The sequence below is a fragment of the Microcaecilia unicolor genome, chromosome 10 (assembly GCF_901765095.1).
Source record: "Microcaecilia unicolor chromosome 10, aMicUni1.1, whole genome shotgun sequence".
In the NCBI taxonomy this organism is placed as follows: Eukaryota; Metazoa; Chordata; class Amphibia; order Gymnophiona; family Siphonopidae; genus Microcaecilia; species Microcaecilia unicolor.
In genome coordinates, this window is record NC_044040.1 from 40,522,380 (window position 1) to 40,545,145 (window position 22,766).

Consider the following 22,766-nt stretch of genomic DNA (forward strand, 5'->3'; position numbering starts at 1 on the left):
TCGAGCAAGTTCCCTCCCTGAATGCTCCTTTCACCTGACAGGATTGAAGCAACAGGACTCGCCACAAAGCTCTCTCTTCCTGGTTGGGGTGGTGCTGTACGTGGGACAGGGCTTAAAGAAGCCCCGTCGACACTGTCGGTCGGCTCCGAGGGGCGGACTTCAGCAGCAGGAGTAGAGGTCATACCTGAGCCAGACGCAATTCTAAATTGTTCTAGAGTCGGCTGTTGGAGCGCGGGGCAGAGGGAATCTCCCTGATTTTCCCTTGTCTCTTACCCATCTGAAACAGCAGGTAAGAGGCTGTTTCCAGAGGCAGCTTCAGCACTATTCAGAACGTGTCTGTCAGTGCAAGTCACACCGTCGCCATCTTGGATCCTTTTTTTTTTTTTAAGCATAGAGATGTTTTGTTTATGAACAGTAAAATACTCAGATGTTATCAGGAAGACTCGGAAGTGAAAAAGAGAATTTCTTTTGATGCGGGCAGGGTCCTTCAGTTTGGTACCTTAATTTTCTTAAAATTTCCATTCAAGTGTGATGTTAAATATATGTCTGTTTAAATGTCTTTTTAGGATCCTCTACCCCATCTGTCCAATCTCTACTAGTACCTTTTGTTAAAAAATACTCATTTTTGTAATTCTTGAGGTTAGTTTGCACTCAGTCTGTCTTATTTTCTTTTAAGAGTTTAAAATATCCTGTGTATTTGACAGCTACCTTCTCTCATTATGGCGGACTTTAGTGGATGAGAGTTTATTCCATTATATATATATTTTTTTAATATTTAGCATAGCATTTATTCTTTTATTCTGCATATGCCTAAAATAAATTCAAGTTCAATGCGAATTACAATAAAAGAAAACTGGAGAACTTGCCAGGAGTTAAAACATAGCATTACAACGGAAAACAATTTATCCAGCTAAACCCATTAACATGCAACAAATTTTTGAAATAAAGTTTTTAAACCCTTTCTAAATTTTCTGTGATCAGAGATATGCTTAAGATATATTGGAAGAATTCTCCACAATTTCGCAACCTGGAAGGTAAAAGAAGAATTGAGTAATTAAATAGAGTTTTTCTGTCTAGGATTTGGAAATTGAGTGGAGGACTGGCCTAGTGGTTAGGGTGGTGGACTTTGGTCCTGAGGAACTGAGTTCGATTCCCGGCACAGGCAGCTCCTTGTAACTCTGGGCAAGTCACTTAACCCTCCATTGCCTGCCGCATTGAGCCTGCCATGAGTGGGAAAGCGCGGGGTACAAATGTAACAAAAATAAATAAAAAAAAGGGCTTGCATCTCTTAGCGACTGCACCTTTGTATTTGAAACAAAATTAAAGAGGTCGTATATGTAGGTAGGTGCCTCACCTTGTAAAATCTTAAAAAGAAAGCAATAAAACTTGAATAGTACTCTCGCCTCTTTGATTAGTATGTTTGTATTCATAAATCTGTAAGCAAGAAAAAAAAATGACAGCATTTAAAGACACATGGCTTATCTGGTCTGCCCTTCCTTTTCCTTAGACATCCTTTCGGTTTGTCCCATGTTTTCTTGAATTCAGATAGAGCCCTAGGCTCCATTGTTGCCCTTTCCATAAAGACATTTTTCCTTGAATTACTCCTGAGCCTGTCCCCTGTCCAGGGGCTAGCCAAAGCAATCTGCTGCCTGAGGCGTGGGTTGAGATGGTGCCCCCTCCCCCCCATCTTGATCTTTCGTCTCCACTATTCCTTATTCAACCCCCTTCCCCAAACCTATCTGTCTTCTAAAAGGTGGTTGTGGCAGTGATTCCCATAGGCTGCCCTGCCCGCGGCGCCCGCCTTTGAAGAAGCAGGACATTATGTTAGTGATGGGTCACACTAGAGAGAAGAGGCCAGTGGCAGAGCAGCCAATGGGAATCACTGCTGCCACCATCTTTTAATAAACAAAGGTAGGCTTGGGGAACGGGGGAGATGCCAGACCACGGCTGGTGTGGGGGGATATGCCACTCCTGGAAGACTGCCGTCTGAGGCCCTGCCTTAGGTGACCTAATGGTAGGGTCGCCATTGCCCCTAACCCTTTCATCTTATGCTCCTTCCTTCTAGAACTTCCTTTCAGTTGAAAGAGGCCTACCTCCTATGGATTTCTATCATATCTTCCCTCTCCTGCCTTTCTTTCAAAGTATACAAATTAAGATTTTTTTAAGTCTGTGCCTATATGATTTATGGAAACAATTTTAGTAGTTGCCCTCGGGCCTGACTTCATCCTGTTCTGTCTCTTTGAAGGTGCCGTCTCCAGAAGTGTGCACAGTACAGATGAGATCTCACTAGGGATATATCCAAAGGCACTATTGCCTTCTTTTTCCTGCTGGCCATTCCTTTCCCTAAATACCCAAGCACCCTTCTGGCTTTTGCTGTCACCTTTTCTACTGGTTTGGTCACCTTAAGATCATCAGGTATGATCACCTCTGTTACTGCTCTTTCAAGCACAGAAGTGCTCCCCCCTCCCCCCAAATACCGTACCGCTGCCTTGGGTTTTTGCATCCTAAGTGCATGATCCAGCATTTTTTAGCTTTCAATTTTAACTGCTAAATTCTTCAAATTCCTAATGTTATCCACACTTTCTGGGGTGTCTACCCCATTACAGATTTTGGTATTTGCAAAGAAACAACTTGCTCGAGATTCCTTCTGTAATATCGCTTACAAAAATGTTAAAAAGAACCAGCCCAAGGACCGATCCGTGAGGTACACCATTCTAATGCCCTTATCCTCAGAGTGACCTCTATTACTTTGTCTCTGGGTTGCTCTTCTCTTCGCTTAGATGATTGTCATTTCTTTGAAATATTCAAGGTTTTGAGAGTTAACGAGAGTTTGTAGTTCTAGATTCTGGTGCATTTTAAGTCCCAAATAATAACAATTTTTATGGGTGTGGAGTACCATAGCTTAGCACCATATACCTGCAGGACCTTTCAATTTAACCAACCAAGAACCACTTCTAAGAATGTGACAAAGTAGGTTGTGGGGTTGTGACCTGGTGGCTTACATTTAAAGTTTGGATAAGACCTTTGCTTCATACACTTTAATTTTCTGTGGGGATTTCCTGTTCTAGAGTTTGCGAGAAATTTTTAAAAACTAAGGCAAAAAACAGGCAAGATGATACCTGTGTAAGGGAATGGATTTGTAGACGACATGCATATTTTTTTTTCGGGGGGGGGGGGGGGGGGTTAGCTCGTGTCCGAGCTTTAAATGTGATATTCAGTCTGTTAGGTCAGGGAAACTGAAGTTCATGGTATTGTGGTTTGAGGCTTGGCAGGGTTGACACAAGAGATCGCTGTTCACAGATCTGTTGTTTCACAGTTTTCTACAGTAATCTGGAGTGTTTATTCTTGCAGCATGAGCTTTGCTAGGGAGAGAACTCATAGGGGGTAATAATATTAGAAGCTGCCTAGTCTTATGGGACAAGAACACACGTAAATGGCTGTATTCTAGTCATTAAAATATGAACGTGGTCTCTTAACAGAATACCAGCTAGCAGAAAAGTACACTCCATGTTTTGATGATGTGTATTTTGCCACTAGGTGTGTACATGGGTGCAGTTTGGGCTGACTATAGATGGAATGTGTAAATTCCTGTTTAAATTATAGTATTCTATAATTTACACACCACCTAGCCAGCATTTAGGCGGGAGCATTTACATCAGTCATAGGTCTAGTGTATGTGATCATGTGTATTGTGTAAGCGTGTATTGTGCCATTTGTATTAGTATTACATTTTTTTTTATATATAGAACAGGCTCACAAGAGGCACCTTGTTATACAATTTCCCTCTTAATGTACCTTTTTTGTTCAAGCCTCAAGTGAAACAAATGTTTGATCTGGGCAAAGTATCAGTTTTGGGAGACTCTTATTTGCAGATATTCTCCAAATGTTTTTGCTGGCATGGTGAAGTCCACTTTATTTTGTGAAAGTTATTTGTAATGTTTATAGCGAACGAAGCGGGATGGTCAGCTTTCTCCTGATTGAAGAATATTTGTCATCACTTGGAGTATTTGTGTTACTTTTCCTGTTTAGTAAAATTGTCCTGGATTCTTTCTTGTGCACATTGTTTTGCTGCCTTAGCCTTGTGGTTTCATTCTGAACGTTGGGCACAGTTCTTGTTTGTGTGTCTTTGCATTGCGGTTGACTTATTATTGCAGGACATGTTTATTCACTTCTACCCTAGCTAAGATAATATTCAGGTACCTTTCTGACCTCATGTGAAATTAGTTCCCTTATTTTCCATGTCCTCTGATTCAGTCTTATCAATCTATATTCCATCTTTGCTTACACCCTGTGCTATTATAATGTTTTTTGCATGTTATGTTGACACCGTAATGTATTGTTTGAATATTTTTAGTGCTGTAATTGTCTACTGCTTATGTTTCACTTATTCTTGCTGTACACTGCCTTGAGTGAATTCCTTCAAAGAGCTGATATAATCAAATCTTTTTTTATAGGATTTATCTAAGGCCCTCAGGCTGTATGCTAGGTCAGATCCCAGGCCACAACCGCTGAAAAGCCATGTGGTTATGGTTAGGACTAGGAATATGGTGCTGGGAAACTTTTAGAGTTCAGATTCTGGTTGCCGTGGCCCAATTAGTTTTTCTGCTAATCCTGATTCTGTTTCCATTCTTCCCGGCCTTATCTTCTACTTTGTGGACAGAAACATCCTTTGGGTCCTCTTTCTGCTCTTTTTTTTTTTTTTTTTTTTGCTTCATTGCTGGATCTCCAGTAGCAATGTGTAAGGGAGTGTATAGGAACCTACCACTTCCCCTTAATGACACTCCTTAGTGGCAGAACCACCTTAAAACTCAGTCCTACCCAGGGGAGGATGTGACAGGGAGGGGTGGAGCCAGGAGGGCATGGGCCAGGGAGTATAAAAGCTCAGGGCACAGCTAGGTTGTGGAGGCCCAGAGGGAAGAAGCAGAGCCCTACTGCCTATGCCTGTATTGCATATGTGTGACCCCAGACACCTACAGAGGTTACCTTCAGGTAGGCCAAGTTTGTCTTTGAACCTTGCAGACCTCTTGTATGGAAACTTAGCTGGAGGCTGGCTGTGGAGGTTATCTTGCATGAGACTGAGCTATATCTTTGGGCCTAGGCCTGAGGCAAACTGAAGAGACAGTTGTGGAAAGACAGTAGTGCACCCTGTGGCCCTTCCAAGGTAGGCCACAAAAAGACAATTCGGAAGCCTGAGAACTGGCTGTTTGTGCTCATGGAGGAGTGGCCTAGTGGTTAGGGTGGTGGACTTTGGTCCTGGGGAACTGAGGAACTGAGTTCAATTCCCACTTCAGGCACAGGCAGCTCCTTGTGATTCTGGCCAAGTCACTTAACCCTCCATTGCCCCAGGTACAAATAAGTACCTGTATGTAAGCCGCATTGAGCCTGCTGTGAGTGGGAAAGCGCGGGGTACAAATGTAACAAAAAAAAAAATAAATTATCCTCATACTTGTGAAGTGAACAGGATTTCCCCCCCAACCCCAGCACATTAATGAAATATTTTCTATTTACCTTAACCCACTGTATGTCTCCACTCCCATTCCTCATTCATGCTACCACACAGTGGTGAACGTCTGACCTGAAACTTGATTATCAAGGGGTTTCCTTTCCATTGGACTTAATAGAGCAGGATTAGTTATAGGCAGAGCTAGGATGATTGGAGTAAGGCAACAGGGCTTACTTCATTCTGCTGGAGCCATGTTCATGCTTCAGTTGTTTCTGTGACACGTGATTTGTGGCATACCCAGTTACTCTGACAAACCCTTTCTTAATTATTTCTGTAGTGATTTTTCTGAGTACCTCGAGTTAGTTATAAGCTGAGCTTGATGAACTAAGCACAGTTCTGTTGGAAGACAGCAGCTCAACTGGATAATGCTTAATGGTTTCTTATAGTTAATTGGATGCAATATCTGGTGACGTACTGGTGATCCTAACTTTTTTTTTCTTTTTACACAGTACTGTAACCTTTGACTGAACTGTATATTCATTTATCATGACCAGTTAAATGCTTGTTTATGAAGTGCAGAAAAGCAGCTGGTGGGAGGGTTCTTGGGGGTTCACTGGCCATTGCCTTCCCAGTCACCAAGCTCCCAGCACTGCTGCTGAGTACAGCCCTGAGGCTGGAGAGGAGGAGGAGGCCTGCTGCCATTGCTAACTGCTTGACTTAGCCTCATAGTCACAGTGGAAGGGAGAATTCGTACAGCAAGACTATCGCTGAACGGGCAGCAAGCAGAGCTTGAGAACCAGTGGGAAAAGCATTGTGGTACCTTCTGGTGCCGTCTACATGCGGTACAAGACCTTTCTGCTACTGTCTTCAGGCATGCTCCTTCCTTTTACTGTCCTCATCCAAAACTGAGCACATCCTTTTAGCCCAGAGCCATTTAAAAGATGTATTTGTCAGCTCTAGGACTTACCTAGTATTATATGAAACCATGTGTTGTTAACAGCAGGCAAGTTTTATAACTACCTACAATATAAATATAAGAAAAAAATAAGATTTACTCAAAACAGCTGCATTAAAAAAAAAAATCAAATTACCTAGTAAGAACTGATCTGACTGTAGGCCCCTGTGTGTTGTATGCTTGAGGCAGGGAAGGATTGGAACCAGGTTGAAGGTGTGCTGTGGTGCTGCTCAGTCATTTCAGACTTGTGTTAGTACAACCCCCCTTCCTCCATTATAACTTCTCAGCATACATGTTACATTACGGCAACTGTAAGCCACATTGAGCCTGCAAATTGGTGGGAAAATGTGGGATACAAATGCTACAAATAAATAAATAAAATCTGTTGGCTCTCTACATTTGAACAGCTCTGCTAGGATGTTATCGTGACAGTGTTTTATTTCCTCCTCTGGCAGCTTTGATTTCCAGCAGTGCACGGCATTTATTTTTTATTGAAATGTATTATATGTACAATGGAAAACAAAACTATGGTAGAACATTACTCACAAGATGTACTGTGACCCTTAAGTACTTTGCAATAGTACTTGGTATTTCTAATAACCCATATGACCATACAGGGTCAGTACAAAAAGAGAGAAGACAAGAACACTTCCATAGAGGGAAACAGATCAAGCAAAAATGAGTGGAAGTGGCCAAAAAACGAGCTTGTTCCAGGATAAGATTCAAACTCCTCTTACTCTCTTACCTATCTATATGTTCTATCATTGCTTATTCCCTGCACTGTCTGTTAAAATGTTTTATTACGTATTCAGACTGTAAGTAGTATAGTATGCCATACTTTGCAATCTGAATATTTTTACTGCTGTAATTGTCTATTATGTTTTTTTTTTTTTAATTGAAAATTTTATTGAATACAAAACAGCGAACAGCCAAATCCACTTTTTACATATTGCTTCTTAACAAATGATTCCCTTACCCCAACTCTTCCCCCCCTACCCCGGTGGTGAATGAACCTGATCAGCATACTGTTCATATAGTGGCCAGATCTTGGTGAAAGCCATCATGGAGCCTCCCCGCATAGCTGTTAACTTCGACATCTGGTAGAGAGAGTCCACTTTCCGAGTTACCACCTGCATTGTCGGTGGTTCCGCTTGTCTCCATGCTCGGGCCAACCCTAGTTTTGCCGCTACAAAGTACTGAATCACCAGTCTATGCTGCCAGCTGGTTATTGATGCTGGTCTAAAGTGGAGTAGGCAGTACTCCGCCCCCCCATGGTTATGTCCGTTGAAGTACTTTATTAACCAACTCCAATACAACTTTTAATTGTCTATTATGTTTGATTTATTCTTACTGTACATTTCCTTGAGTGAAGTCCTTCAAAAAAGCGGTAAATCTTAATAAAATAAATATATAAATTTATATTAAAAAAAAAAGAAAGAGGAAGTCTGAGTCCACTGAACATGTTGTGATCTATACATGACTACTGTCCTTTTTTCCCCCCTCTCTCCTTGCCTGTAATCATAATGATTTTGAAAGATTCTAATTAGTATGTACAAAATGACCGGTCGCTTCCGATAGTACATTTAGTGCCTCAATAAGCTGTGACAGTGTGCCCAGAACCATTGTTTGAATCGTCGTCATCTGGCCTTGGTTATACCACAGATATTTGTAGAAGTCACTACGGATGTCTATAGTGACATACACTAGCTTCATAGTAATAGTGGATGACATTAGAAAATGAGCAGCTTTACTTTCCACTGTGAGGCGCTGTGAGTTAGTGGCATTGTTCAGAGAGGGCCAGTATGATTGGGTTTTAGTTCACAATAGGAAAACTATACCAGTTTAAAGAACTTGTGGCGATTGGCTGTTTCAAGCCAACCAGGTAATGTGTTCAAGGTGTAGCGTGAGATCTGAAGTTGCTGAGCAGTTTGAAGTACTTCTGTGACACAGATTTTTTTTTTTTCTGTATGAGATTGACCTGCATTATTCTAGCAGGGATATACAGTGTAATAAAAATGCCACTATCATGTCAAAATTCAGAATATTTTTTTGCAATGTTTCTAGGACTGACAGGCAAAGGTAATTTTATTTTCTCATGAAATGTCAAAACAGATGAAATTGTAGAAAATGTAGCCTTGGACCTGCTCCTGCAAGGCTTTCCTCTTGATATGTGCTCTTTGCTTTATTGCAGTACTTTTCAGTCCTCCCAGAGGCACACCTAGCCAGCCAGGTAGTCAGGGTTACCACAGTGAATATGCCACTGGTGGCTCTTAAACATGCAGCCAGTCCTTTGTGAGTACATAATGTAGTCACATGTGTGGCTCTCTCCATTCCTAGATATAGCATGAGTCTTGGAGCCTGGGAACTACTAACCAGGCAGCATGCATAAGTACATAACTATTGCCATACTGGGACAGACCAAAGGTCCATCAAGCTCAGCATCCTGTTTCCAACAGTGGCCAATCCAGGTCACAAATAGATGACACGATCCCCAGAAAAGTACAAAACATTTTATGCTGCTTATCCCAGAAATATTTTCCTCAAGTCCAATTTAATAATGGTCTAAGGACTTTTCCTTTAGGAAGCCGTCCAAACCTTTTTTTTAAACTCTGCTAAGCTAACTGCATTTATCACATTTTCTGGTTCAGCTGTAGTCAAAGCCTTGGGGGGTGGGGGAGGTGGAGGAAACACGTCATCGCTGTCTGGATCCCTCCCACCATCACCTTTTCTTCTTTCCTCCTCCCCATCCTTGGTCCTCACTTGCTGTTCTTTCCCCCGTGTCTCTTCTTTTTACCTCCCCCCACATACATATCAGAGTTTGCTCACCCATAAATCTGTGACAAATTTGCAAAACTTCTTAAACATATGTGTGCGTGATTTAATAAGCAGAATGATTCAGATTGATGAAAAAGTGATACAGCAGAATTTCTGAACTTACCACAGAATCTACTTGAGTTGCTGTCAGAAAATGGAGATTTTGCTCATATCCGTGACAGCTCTGTTAGTCCCATTAACAACTGGGCCTTAACAGAAATACTAGCTTTGCTCAATCAGGCCTATGAACCAATAATGACGATATTATAAGTTAGCATTTTACTTAGAATGAGAAGCTCAAGGGCAGGGTGGTGGGGAGGAGGGAGGGGGTCACCGTTTGAAGCCAAAGGAAGGCAAGCATAAAAAAGAATGTAAGAAAAGAGTTTTTCACGGAAGGGAAGTAGGCCTCCTGTAAATTACTTTTTTTTTTTGGGGGGGGGGGGGGGGGGAGAGCAGTAAAGATATAAGAAAATGAAGTGAACATCTCCATTGCTATTTTTCTTTATGTAGCTAGTGTTTGGACTAGCTGTAATTCAGTGGATAGTTTTGGTAGACTTAATGGTGAAAATTAGATGTAAAAAGGAGATTTGAGTATAATATTTATAATTACAGCTTACATTTTGGTCAGTTTATATTTTAATATTTATACACAGATGTGAAAAATGACAGACATTATTATAGGTTATTGAAAAATAAGTACTTTTGTATTTGCAGTAGTGGCTCATATTTAAAGGTAGCTGATGGAGTTCCATTGATGCAATCCAGTTTCGTCAGTGTGTGAGTGCTGTTCAATACCAGTTATGTGTTCTGTGGTCATTGGGGGGATTATCTTTCTGTAAGTCTACTTTTCTGGGAACTATTTTTGTCTTGCACTTCATCCTTTGCATAAAGAATCAAGATTTGGTTTAGGCACCACCTTTGTTTACAGAAGAATTGTTTGGCATTAATTCCAGTGCTATTCTTCCCAAGTGGTTTCTCTTTACTAGTTATCCAGTCTACCTTCCCACTGAAAAGTAAAATGTGTCTCTGTACAATGATAGTTACTCTTAATCAGCTTAACATTGCATCTAACTTTCATTTATGCATTCAAAGACCATATTTAGTTGTATGGGTAGTTTTAATTGATTGAAGAATATTTTTGAAAAGATGGCTCAGTGGGGTTCTGGGTGCATTCCAAAGTAAACCACCTTTTGCTAGCACTCAGATATTCAAATCTTGTTATTTCTAGCATTTCCAGCTCAGTTGGAATCATGTACAACTATGATTTGAGTATTTTTTCTTAATCATTTATTTATTGCATTTTATCACGCATTTTATCACACATTTTCCCACCTTTTGGTAGGTTCAGTGTGGCTTACATGGAACAACGGTGGCGGTTACAGAGTATTGAGCGGGGTTAATAGTTCGAAGAGACAGTAAGAGTCTGTGGAGCTTCCTCGTGGAGCTAGGTTAGGAACATAGGAGATTCTAAGGGGGTTACATGACAACAGTTAAAAAGTTATAGAAAAAGAACACTACATAGTCGAATAGGGTTGCATCATTGGTCAGGCAGGGTTCCAGATCCCGTGGACGGAGGGTACATAGTTTGTAGGTTAAATGGGTTGAGAGTCTTGGAAGGGTATATTAAATGTGTGGTTCGGGTTGGTCAGTGTGATCTTGTGCCTTTTTTCCGTTTAAACGGTCCGTTTCCTTTCCCCTCCCACCTGGAAACAGAATGTGACAGCAGATAAAGACACCACTAGCTTCTTCTGGTCATTTGTGCTCATCCTGTGCCTTCGTAAATTCCAATACTGTCCCCTTCCCTGGCGCTTCCACTCAGAGGCTGTTTCCTGTTCACTGCCCTTTCTGTAATGATATATTCTCTTAGTTGCTTCTCTATCTACCATTATCCCATGACTCTGTTGTAGAGCTTCCTTTCCACTGATAGTCTTGCCTCCAGTGCATTTATTCAATTGAAGTGATATGTTCTGTGGTTCCCAATGAAGGCTTGTTCCGTCCAGAACCCAGTAGAAATGCATCTTTAGTTTGACTGCTTTGTATTGTCGCTGTATGATGACCAAGATTTTTTCCAAGGCCCCCACCCTCCAGGGGTTTAAACAATTTCAATGCCTGCTGTGTTCAGAAATCAAACTACATGGCAGCCCCTGGGCCAACCTTATCTTTCATTAACTTGAATTTGATTTGTGCTTGATGGATGTTTATCAGATGGAAGGGCAGAAAAGGTGAAGTTGGCCAGTCAGATTGGCTAGTTTGTTATTTCATACATGCCAGATCATAAAATTCAACTAGGTCAGAGGTTCCAAACCTTTTTGGATGTGAGCACCTCTTTTCAGCGTTCAAAATTTTAGGAGCGCTACTGGTCTCCTCCCTCCCTAGTATCTTTCCGTTCCCCAAAAAGCCATGCCTCACAAGTCTTTTTTTTCTTCTCATCAGTCCATCCCCATCAGGCTCTCCCATATACCTCCATCCTCTCCCCCACCAGTCTGTTTCTATCCTTTCCCTTAGTGCTTTCCTTCCAGATCCTCCCTACTGCGCACTCTCTGCCCTTCAGTCCCACCCCACCCTTTGTCTGTCTTTCTCTCATAAGTCCCCCCCCCCTCCCAGTTGTCGACCCGTCACTCTTTCTCTCTTCAGACTCCCTCTAGCAATTTCTTTCTTCAATCCTATGCTACCAGTCTCTTTTTTGCCCAGTTTCTCTTCCCTTCATCTTTCCCACAGTGGCAACTTTGCATCCATTTGCCTGCAATTGAATTTTCAAAGGAAATCTCCCCACATTGTGTTCCTTTTGAAAATTGTGGGTCCATTTGCAGACTTTATAGGTGGGGATATCAAAATATTCCCTGTTGGTTGTCTCTCCCTCCCACCATCTGTCTTAATCCCTGGTAGCTCTCTACCCCTCCCTCACCTTTCTCATGATCTCAGGTCATCATTCCTTCCTGCTGCTCAGCTTCCATGACCTTTTGTCCTGTTTCTGGTTCCTTCCTAAGTGCCTTTCCTCTTGCACTTCCTACCTTCTGCACACACACCCCAACTCCTTCTTGAGTGCTGTTCCCGCTGCCCTGCTTCTCTTCACTCATGGCGTCTTCCTGAGCTCCTGCTTTTCCTCATGGTGGGACAGGAAATAGGTTCCAAAGTAAACCAGTCAAATGGAGCAAAACAAAAAGAACAGAGAGACCTTCAGGAGCAGGACAATGGGGAATGACCCAGTTCTTTGTTAAAAGAACCTGACAGGGGCCATGTTTCGGCTATTAATCACCTGCATCAAGGGGTCACATGAATTTGCAGGATTTTTGTCCATGCTCTCTGCGTTCATTGGATTAAGATTTTCATCATTTTCATGCATATTGAAAGTTTAATTCTTATCAGGACTGTACCTTCAGCGCATCTTTTTTTTTACAACTTGCCCTGTTAGTGGCAGTTTTGCTACTGTTTTAAGACAATTCTGCAAAATCATGTGACCCCTGATGCAGGTGAATAGTTGGTGAAACACCGGCCCATTTCGGTCCTTTCAATAAAGAATTGGGTCTTTTCCCATTGTCTTGTGCCTGAAGGTGTCTCTGTGCTTTTTGTTTTTCCCCATGGTGGATCATTTCCCAGTCTTCCAAGTTCCTTTAGTTCTTACCTTATGGCCACTTCTTGAATGCACTTCTCCCTGACCTCTTTCTTGAAGGCCTCTTCCCTTGTGTTTTCCATCCTGGGCTACTTTCTCCATCTTCCTGTCCTGCCCTCCTTCCCCTGAATCACTGCCACATTTCTCGTTTGATAGTGCGACTTTTCTCCCCGCTATCAGAGCAGCCAGAGCACATGTAGCAATGCCTGTGGAAATTCTTCTTGCTATTTTCTCCCTCCTTGTCAGTCTTCTGGAGCAGCAGTAAATTAAGGTACCGGTAGCAGAGTGGATTTCCTTCTCAGAGCAGGAATTGGCAATCGGCCATGCTGCTCGCCATCTGCTTTATATGCCAGTTCAGGCTCCTGGTGGCAGTGGTGATCATTCCTGCTTTCTCTCTATGATGATTTGGTCTTTTCATGGTTGCCCTCAGCTGCACTCTTCCCTTTTTTCCCTGTCTGCAGAGATCTGGGCTTCTTAAGGCTGCAGTACTACTCTCCTGGCATGGGTAGCATGGGATTAGACAGAAGCAGCCTTACAGCAACGTTGCTTGTAGGCGAGGTCAGCCTGTTCAGTTTTCTTTCCCGCCTCTGCAGCTACATTTTTGGTTATCTCTTCTGGGGGCCACTAATTTCTCATTATTGTTGTAAATATTACAGTAGTGGTAGTTGCTAGCTAGTATGGTACAGAATTTACTTGAGTAGACGAACTAAAGCTGAGAAAGTTGCCAACCATGGTGAGTCAGAGAGTATGCCATAAAGGTTGCACTATGCATCCTGCTTCAGCAGTATTCTAAGGACGCCAAGATCCAGCACATTCCCTTCTGGTCTGCTTTCAACCTCACATAATGTTCTGGACAGTACTGTTCTGGCTTTGGGTTGCACGATTTTTGGGAGCATGACAGTTTTTTTGAACGTTAGAACTGCTGCTTTTATTCTTTTGTGCCTTTCTGCAGGCTGAGAGTGGTGTAGGCTGGATAATTGCTACTGTAAATGTGACAGAAATGATTTTCCTTTGTACAAAGGGTGATGTGTGAAAACTGATATTGCCCTTGGACTGAGCAACAGCACAAAAGTGAAATATTACCCCCTAGCACAGGCTTCAAAAAACTTAATTAAATCTAGGAGCCAGCCCAAAAGCTTAAGAGCCAGCATCTAAGACATTTCTCACTTCTCCTTTCCCACCCTTCCAACATTCTCCCCAGTGAAGTTGGGTGGGTGGGTGGGGGGGGGGGGGGGAGGAAGGGTTGGAATCCCTTCCCACATTAGCAGTAGCTCTTTTAGAAATTGACTTGATTTTTTCTTCTCCATATTGTTCCTGTGGGCAAAGACACTTTAATAAATCAGTTCCTTAAGGTGCCTTGGCTAATCATTTGCAGAAGTCAATAGTCTCACTTCCCAAAGCGTTCTGTCAGCTGTTTGACAGCACCCTCAAGAGAGGTGAAGCAAAGAGGCAATTGCCTCTTTATTTTATCTATTATCATAATCCGTTTCTCCTTCATACCCCCTTCTCATAGCTTTCACCCAGTCTGTCTCTTTTCATAACTTCCTCCCCCACAGCCTTCACCCAGCCTGTCTGTCTCTTCTCATAACCCTACCCCAGCCTTCACCCAATCTGTCTGTCTGTCTCTCATGCCTTCCATATCATTCACTTGGTCCATCCCTCCCACAGACTTCACTCAATCTGTCTCTCTCCTGCCCCTCTCCAACTTTTTCCCTCCTCTTTCAGCCTTCACTCCTTACTCACAGCACTGCTTGAAACTGCTTCTCTCCACCCTGCACAGCGATCGGGTTCTCTGTATACTTGAGCCACGCAGTGCAGCAAGTTCGGGAAATCTTGAGGTTTCAAGTCCTGTGAGACTTCCTGAACCCCCCCTGCACCGCAGGGTGGAGAGAAGCAGTTTCAGGCAGTGCTGCGGTAGGAAAAGAAAACAATCTTTCAGGGGTATGAAATTCCAGGTGCCAGGATGCAATTTCTAGGTGTCATGGTGACCTGGAACCCAGGATTTGTTGAGCCCTTCCCTAGAGTTTGTCTCAGACAAACTCACCTTTTTCTGTTTTGGTTGAAAAAAGGGGACTAACTTTTTTTTTCTACTATAAAATGAAATATTGTGGTTATATCCACTTGACATGTTAGAGATCTTTGTTTTCAATTTATGTGAGTATGCTATATAAATTTTTGTTCTCTTTAAAAGAATATACTTTGTGTTTGACATTACAAAAAACTGGTCAGTGTTTAAACCTAAAGAAAACATTGTTTTAAGGAGGCATGTCCAATTTTATGAAACTTTTGGTTTTGAATTAAAAATGTCTTGTTCTTGAGGTTAACTCTTTACCATTTTAGCTATAGAAATACGCATTAGAAAATGTTCTTCAGCACTTTGCACTACTTCTTGTAGTGGAAGGATACTCCAATAAAAGTCAAAATTTTGTTAAAAGCATTTTTTTTTTTTTTTAACCTGGCAGTTTCTTTCTCATTTTTACTTCAAGCTCAGTTTAAATCAGGGCTGGAGTCTGGAGCTATGAATCCTCCTTCATTCACAACTTTCCAGGAATGTTTTTCTTATTTTATATCCCCACCCCCCCACCCCATATTCCTTAGCGTTACAACAGATCAGTCCAAACTTGTGAGTTATGCTTGTCTACCAGTAGGTGGAGATAGGGGATTCAAAATTGAGGAGTACCATGTAAGCAGTATGGAATGTTCCCAGTTTGGTGTTCTCAGCTCTTGGATTGTTGCTTGTGGATTCTAATTTCTAGTCCAGTGGACCGTGATCACAGTTGAGGTGTGGGTGTAGGTAGTGCATTTAACCTTGAGGGGGGTATACCTGGTTTGCTGGATCCCTCCCTCCCCCCTTCTCTTGCTGACTAATGAGATTTCCTGAGGTCTCTTTCTTTAAAAATAAATGGGGGTGGGGAAGAGTCCTGCCTCGGGTGCAGAGTTCAAAAATGAACTTGCGGAACTATTGTTAGTACTGTGTAATTTATCCTTAAAATAGAGCATGGTACCGGAAGATTGGAGGGTGGACAATGTAACGCCGATTTTTAAAAAAGGTTCCAGAGGAGATCTGGGAAATTATAGACCGGTGAGATTGACGTCTGTGCCGGGCAAAATGGTTAGAGACTATTAGCATGGATTAATGAGACAAAGCCAACAAGGGAAAATCGTTCCTCACCAATCTATTACATTTCTTTGAAGGGGTGAAAAAACATATGGATAAAGGGGAGCCGGTTCATATTGTGTATCTGGATTTTCAAAAGGTGTTTGACAAAGTACGTCATGAAAGTCTCCTGAGGAAATTGGAGAGTCATGGGATAGGAGGTAGTGTCCTATTTTGGATTAAAAACTGGTTAAAAGATAGAAAACAGAGTAGGGTTAAATGGTCAGTATCCTCAATGGAGAAGGGTAGTTAGTGGGTTTTCCCAGGAGTCTGTGCTGGGACCGCTGCTTTTTAACATATTTATAAATGATCTAGAGATGGGAGTAACTAGTGAGGTAATTAAATTTGCTGATGACACAAAGTTATTCAAAGTCGTTACATCGTTGGTGGATTATGAAAAATTATAAGAGGATCTTACGAGACTGGGAGACTGGGTGTCTAAATGGCAGATGACGTTTAATGTGAGCAAGTGCAAAGTGATGCATGTGGGAAAGAGGAACCCAAATTATAGCTACGTCATGCCAGGTTCCATGTTAGATGTCAACGGACAAAGAAAGGGATCTAGGTGTCGTCATTGATGATACGTTGAAACCCTCTGCTCAGTGTGCTGCTGCGGCTAAGAAAGCAAATAGAATGTTATTTATTCTCCGAGGACAAGCAGGCTGCTTGTTCTCACTGATGGGTGACGTCCTCGGCAGCCCCTCCAATCGGAATCTTCCTAGCAAAGTCCTTTGCTAGTCCTCGCGCGCACCGCGCATGCGCGGCCGTCTTCCCGCCCGAAACCGGCTCAAGCCGGCCAGTCTTCTTTCGTCCGCACTCGGTACGGCTGTGTTTTTTGTCGTGTCGAGCCCCGGAGAGTCGACCTCGCGCGTCCGTGTTTTATTGACGTGTTTTTCTTCGGAAAAGTTTCTATATCTGTCGGGAAGTGCTCCGAAAACCCCCTTGGGTTTCATTTTCCCCTTCCCGTATTTTCAGTTTTACCCCGGTAAGTTTTCTTTCGTCGTCGGGGTAGGCCTCTTTTCGGCCTCGGTCGAGATTTTTCTCCCTTAAAGTTTTGGTGCTCCAAATTCGTCATTTCGGATTTTGACTTCGCCGGCGTGATTTTTCCGCCCATGACATCGAAGCCTTCCAGCGGCTTCAAGAAGTGCACCCAGTGCGCCCGGGTAATCTCGCTCACTGATAGGCACTCTTCGTGTCTTCAGTGTCTGGGGGCCGAGCACCGTCCCCAGAACTGTAGTCTGTGTTCCCTCTTACAAAGGCGGACTCAAGTAGCGAGATTGGCCCAGTGGAACGTTTTGTTCTCGGGCGCTTCGTCGGCATCGGCACCGGGGTCATCGTGTGCATCGACGTCATCAGCGTCCAGACCTTCATCCTTGGCTGCCAGTGCATCGAGTGCATCGAGGCATCGGCCCTCTGCATCGGCACCGAGACATCGGATAGCTGCATCGGCGTCGGTGGTACCGGGACCTCGTCTCCTGATGTCGTCGGACGGTGGTGCATCGAGTGGAGTGCAGGTGAGGGCTGTCCTTTCCCCTGCTGGTGGCGGTGAGCCCTCGGGTGGGTCTCCTCCTACCCTGAGGGCTCCTGCGGTACAGCCCCCCCGAGATCGACCCTCTTTGGTCTCGGCCCCGAGGAAGCGACGGATGGATTCTACGTCCTCCTCGTCGGTGCCGGGAAGCTCCGGTGACATGCTTCGGAAGAAGTCGAAGAAGCATTGACACCGGTCCCCTTCCCGCGTCGGCACCGAGAGCTCTGCGGCACCCAGCAGGCATCGGCACCGAGAGGACCGCTCACCCTCTGTTCAGGAGGTGTCGATGCGCTCCACTCTGGACAGCCCGGAACAGCCTCCACGCCCGGAACAGGTTCTGACGTCGACGCCTGCATCGACCTCTATGCCTTTCTCTGCAGCCGCTCTGAACGAGAGCCTCCGGGCCGTTCTCCCAGAGATTCTGGGAGAGCTGTTGCGCCCTACCCTCCGGTACCGGCGGTGCTTGCGCCTCCGGTACCGTCGAGCGTGGCGCCGGCTGGCCCATCGCCCGGGGTGAGGTCCCCGACGTCGGTACTGCGTGCGGTGCCGACTGCGGCCACCTCCCAGGAGGGCTCCCCGACTACGTCGGCGGAGGGAGCTTCGCCGATGCGGGCGAGGGAGTCTACCTCTCGACGCCCCCATCGTGGACGTGGCTCCACGGAGTCGAGCCGGGCGCGGTTGCAGACGCAGGTCCGTGAACTTGTGTCTGACACCGAGGGTGAGGCCTCGTGGGAAGAAGAAGAAGATCCCAGATATTTCTCTGACGAGGAGTCTGAGGGTCTTCCTTCTGATCCCACTCCCTCTCCTGAAAGGCAGCTTTCTCCTCCCGAGAGTCTGTCTTTTGCTTCCTTTGTCCGGGAGATGTCTACGGCCATCCCCTTCCCGGTGGTTGTGGAGGACGAGCCCAGGGCTGAAATGTTTGAGCTCCTGGACTATCCTTCTCCACCTAAGGAAGCGTCCACTGTTCCCTTGCACCATGTCCTGAAAAAGACATTGCTTGCGAACTGGACCAAGCCATTAAGTAATCCCTACATTCCCAAGAAGATCGAGTCCCAGTACCGGATCCATGGGGACCCAGAGCTGATGCGCACGCAGTTGCCTCATGACTCTGGAGTTGTGGATTTGGCCCTAAAGAAGGCTAAGAGTTCTAGGGAGCATGCTTCGGCGCCCCCGGGCAAAGACCCTAGAACCTTAGACTCCTTTGGGAGGAAGGCCTACCATTCTTCTATGCTCGTGGCCAAGATCCAGTCTTACCAGCTCTACACGAGCATACACATGCGGAACAATGTGCGGCAGTTGGCGGGCTTGGTTGATGCTCTTCCCCCTGAGCAAGCCAAGCCTTTTCAGGAGGTGGTCAGGCAGCTGAAGGCGTGCAGAAAATTCCTGGCCAGAGGAGTTTATGACACTTTTGATGTTGCGTCCAGGGCCGCTGCTCAAGGTGTGGTGATGCGCAGGCTCTCATGGCTGCGTGCCGCCGACCTGGAGAATAGACTCCAGCAACGGATTGCGGACTCGCCTTGCCGTGCGGACAACATTTTTGGGGAAAAAGTCGAGCAGGTGGTAGAGTCTCTCCACCAGCGGGACACCGCATTCGACAAGTTCTCCCGCCGGCAGCCTTCAGCATCTACCTCTACAGGTAGAAGATTTTTCGGGGGAAGGAAGACTGGTCCCTATGCTTCTGGTAAGCGTAGGTACAATCCTCCTTCCCGACAGCCTGCGGCCCAGGCTAAGCCCCAGCGCGCTCGCTCTCGTCAGCAGCGTGCGCCTCAGCAAGGCCCCGCGGCTCCCCAGCAAAAGCAAGGGGCGAGCTTTTGACTGGCTCCAGCAGAGCATAGCCGACATCCCAGTGTCAGTGCCGGGCGACCTGCCGGTTGGGGGGAGGTTGATAGCTTTTCACCAAAGGTGGCCTCTCATAACCTCCGATCAGTGGGTTCTGCAAATAGTCCGGCAAGGATACACCCTCAATTTGGCCTCAAAACCTCCAAATTGTCCACCGGGAGCTCAGTCTTACAACTTCCAGCACAAGCAGGTACTTGCAGAGGAACTCTCCGCCCTTCTCAGCGCCAATGCGGTCGAGCCCGTGCCATCCGGGCAGGAAGGGCTGGGATTCTATTCCAGGTACTTCCTTGTGGAAAAGAAAACAGGGGGGATGCGTCCCATCCTAGACCTAAGGGCCCTGAACAACTATCTCGTAAAAGAAAAGTTCAGGATGCTTTCCCTGGGCACCCTCCTCCCCATGATTCAGCAAAACGATTGGCTATGCTCTCTGGACTTGAAGGATGCCTACACTCACATCCCGATACTGCCAGCTCACAGACAGTATCTGCGATTTCAGCTGGGCACACGCCACTTCCAGTACTGTGTGCTACCCTTTGGGCTCGCCTCTGCGCCCAGGGTGTTCACAAAGTGCCTGGCTGTGGTAGCAGCGGCACTTCGCAGGCTGGGGGTGCATGTGTTCCCATATCTCGACGATTGGCTGGTGAAGAACACATCCGAGGCAGGAGCCCTGCAGTCCATGCAGATGACTATTCGCCTCCTGGAGCTACTGGGGTTTGTGATAAATTACCCAAAGTCCCATCTTCTCCCAGTGCAGAAACTCGAATTCATAGGAGCTCTGCTGGATTCCCGGACGGCTCGCGCCTATCTCCCAGAGGCGAGAGCCAACAACCTGTTGTCCCTCGTCTCGCGGGTGCGAGCGTCCCAGCAGATCACAGCTCGGCAGATGTTGAGATTGCTGGGCCACATGGCTTCCACAGTTCATGTGACTCCCATGGCCCGTCTTCACATGAGATCTGCTCAATGGACCCTAGCCTCTCAGTGGTATCAGGCTGCTGGGGGTCTAGAAGACGTGATCCACCTGTCCACGAGTTTTCTCGAATCCCTGTATTGGTGGACAATCTGGTCCAATTTGACTCTGGGACGTCCTTTCCAAATTCCTCATCCACAAAAAGTGCTGACCACAGATGCGTCTCTCCTGGGATGGGGAGCTCATGTCGATGGGCTTCACACCCAAGGAAGCTGGTCCCTCCAGGAACGCGATCTGCAGATCAATCTTCTGGAGTTACGAGCGATCTGGAACGCTCTGAAGGCTTTCAGAGATCGGCTGTCCCACCAAATTATCCAAATTCAGACAGACAACCAGGTTGCCATGTACTATGTCAACAAGCAGGGGGGCACCGGATCTCGCCCCCTGTGTCAGGAAGCCGTCAGCATGTGGCTCTGGGCTCGCCGTCTCGGCATGGTGCTCCAAGCCACATACCGGGCAGGCGTAAACAACAGTCTGGCCGACAGATTGAGCAGGATCATGCAACCTCACGAATGGTCGCTCAGTTCCAAAGTAGTGCGACAGATCTTCCAGGCGTGGGGCACCCCCCTGGTGGATCTCTTCGCATCTCGAGTGAACCACAAAGTCCCTCAGTTCTGTTCCAGGCTTCAGGCCCACGGCAGGCTGGCATCGGATGCCTTCCTCCTGGACTGGGGGGAGGGTCTGCTGTATGCTTATCCTCCCATACCTCTGGTGGGGAAGACTTTGTTGAAACTCAAGCAAGACCGAGGCACCATGATTCTGATTGCTCCCTTTTGGCCGCGTCAGATCTGGTTCCCCCTTCTTCTGGAGTTGTCCTCCGAAGAACCGTGGAGATTGGAGTGTTTCCCGACCCTCATCACACAGGACGAAGGGGCGCTTCTGCATCCCAACCTCCAGTCTCTGGCTCTCACGGCCTGGATGTTGAGGGCGTAGACTTTGCCTCTTTGGGTCTGTCAGAGGGTGTCTCCCGCATCTTGCTTGCTTCCAGGAAAGATTCCACTAAGAGGAGTTACTTCTTTCAATGGAGGAGGTTTGCCGTCTGGTGTGACAGCAAGGCCCTAGATCCTCGCTCTTGTCCTACACAGACCCTGCTTGAATACCTTCTGCACTTGTCTGAGTCTGGTCTCAAGACCAACTCTGTAAGGGTTCACCTTAGTGCAATCAGTGCATACCATTACCGTGTGGAAGGTAAGCCGATCTCAGGACAGCCTTTAGTTGTTCGCTTCATGAGAGGTTTGCTTTTGTCAAAGCCCCCTGTCAAGCCTCCTACAGTGTCATGGGATCTCAATGTCGTTCTCACCCAGCTGATGAAACCTCCTTTTGAGCCACTGAATTCCTGCCATCTGAAGTACTTGACCTGGAAGGTCATTTTCTTGGTGGCAGTTACTTCAGCTCGTAGAGTCAGTGAGCTTCAGGCCCTGGTAGCCCAGGCCCCTTACACCAAATTTCATCATAACAGAGTAGTCCTCCGCACTCACCCTAAGTTCCTGCCGAAGGTTGTGTCGGAGTTCCATCTGAACCAGTCAATTGTCTTGCCAACATTTTTTCCCCGTCCTCATTCCTGCCCTGCTGAACGTCAGCTGCACACATTGGACTGCAAGAGAGCATTGGCCTTCTATCTGGAGCGGACACAGCCCCACAGACAGTCCGCCCAATTGTTTGTTTCTTTTGATCCCAACAAGAGGGGAGTGGCTGTAGGGAAACGCACCATATCCAATTGGCTAGCAGATTGCATTTCCTTCACTTACGCCCAGGCGGGGCTGGCTCTTGAGGGTCATGTCACGGCTCATAATATTAGAGCCATGGCTGCGTCGGTAGCCCACTTGAAGTCAGCCACCATGGAGGAAATTTGCAAAGCTGCGACGTGGTCATCTGTCCACACATTCACATCTCATTACTGCCTGCAGCAGGATACCCGACGCGACAGTCGGTTCGGGCAGTCAGTTCTTCAGAACCTGTTTGGGCTTTAGGATCCAACTCCACCCCCCGAGGGCCCTGTTTGTTCTGTTCCAGGCTGCACTCTCAGTTAGTTGGTAAATTTTTTAGGTCAATCTCAGTTATGTCCTCGCCGTTGCGAGGCCCAATTGACCTTGGTTGTTGTTTTGAGTGAGCCTGGGGGCTAGGGATACCCCATCAGTGAGAACAAGCAGCCTGCTTGTCCTCGGAGAAAGCGAATGCTACATACCTGTAGAAGGTATTCTCCGAGGACAGCAGGCTGATTGTTCTCACAAACCCGCCCGCCTCCCCTTTGGAGTTGTGTCTTCCCTTGAAGTGTATTGTCTTGCTACATACTGGACTGGCCGGCTCGAGCCGGTTTCGGGCGGGAAGACGGCCGCGCATGCGCGGTGCGCGCGGGCGAGCGAGGACTAGCAAAGGACTTTGCTAGGAAGATTCCGATTGGAGGGGCTGCCGAGGACGTCACCCATCAGTGAGAACAATCAGCCTGCTGTCCT

The 22,766-nt window shown here is 46.0% G+C and overlaps 1 protein-coding gene across 3 annotated transcripts in view; it reads left to right on the forward strand.

The window, feature by feature from the left end:
- GRAMD4 (GRAM domain containing 4) overlaps window positions 1–22,766 on the forward strand; it is a 139,771-nt gene that overhangs the window by 46,347 nt on the left and 70,658 nt on the right. The window lies entirely within an intron of this gene.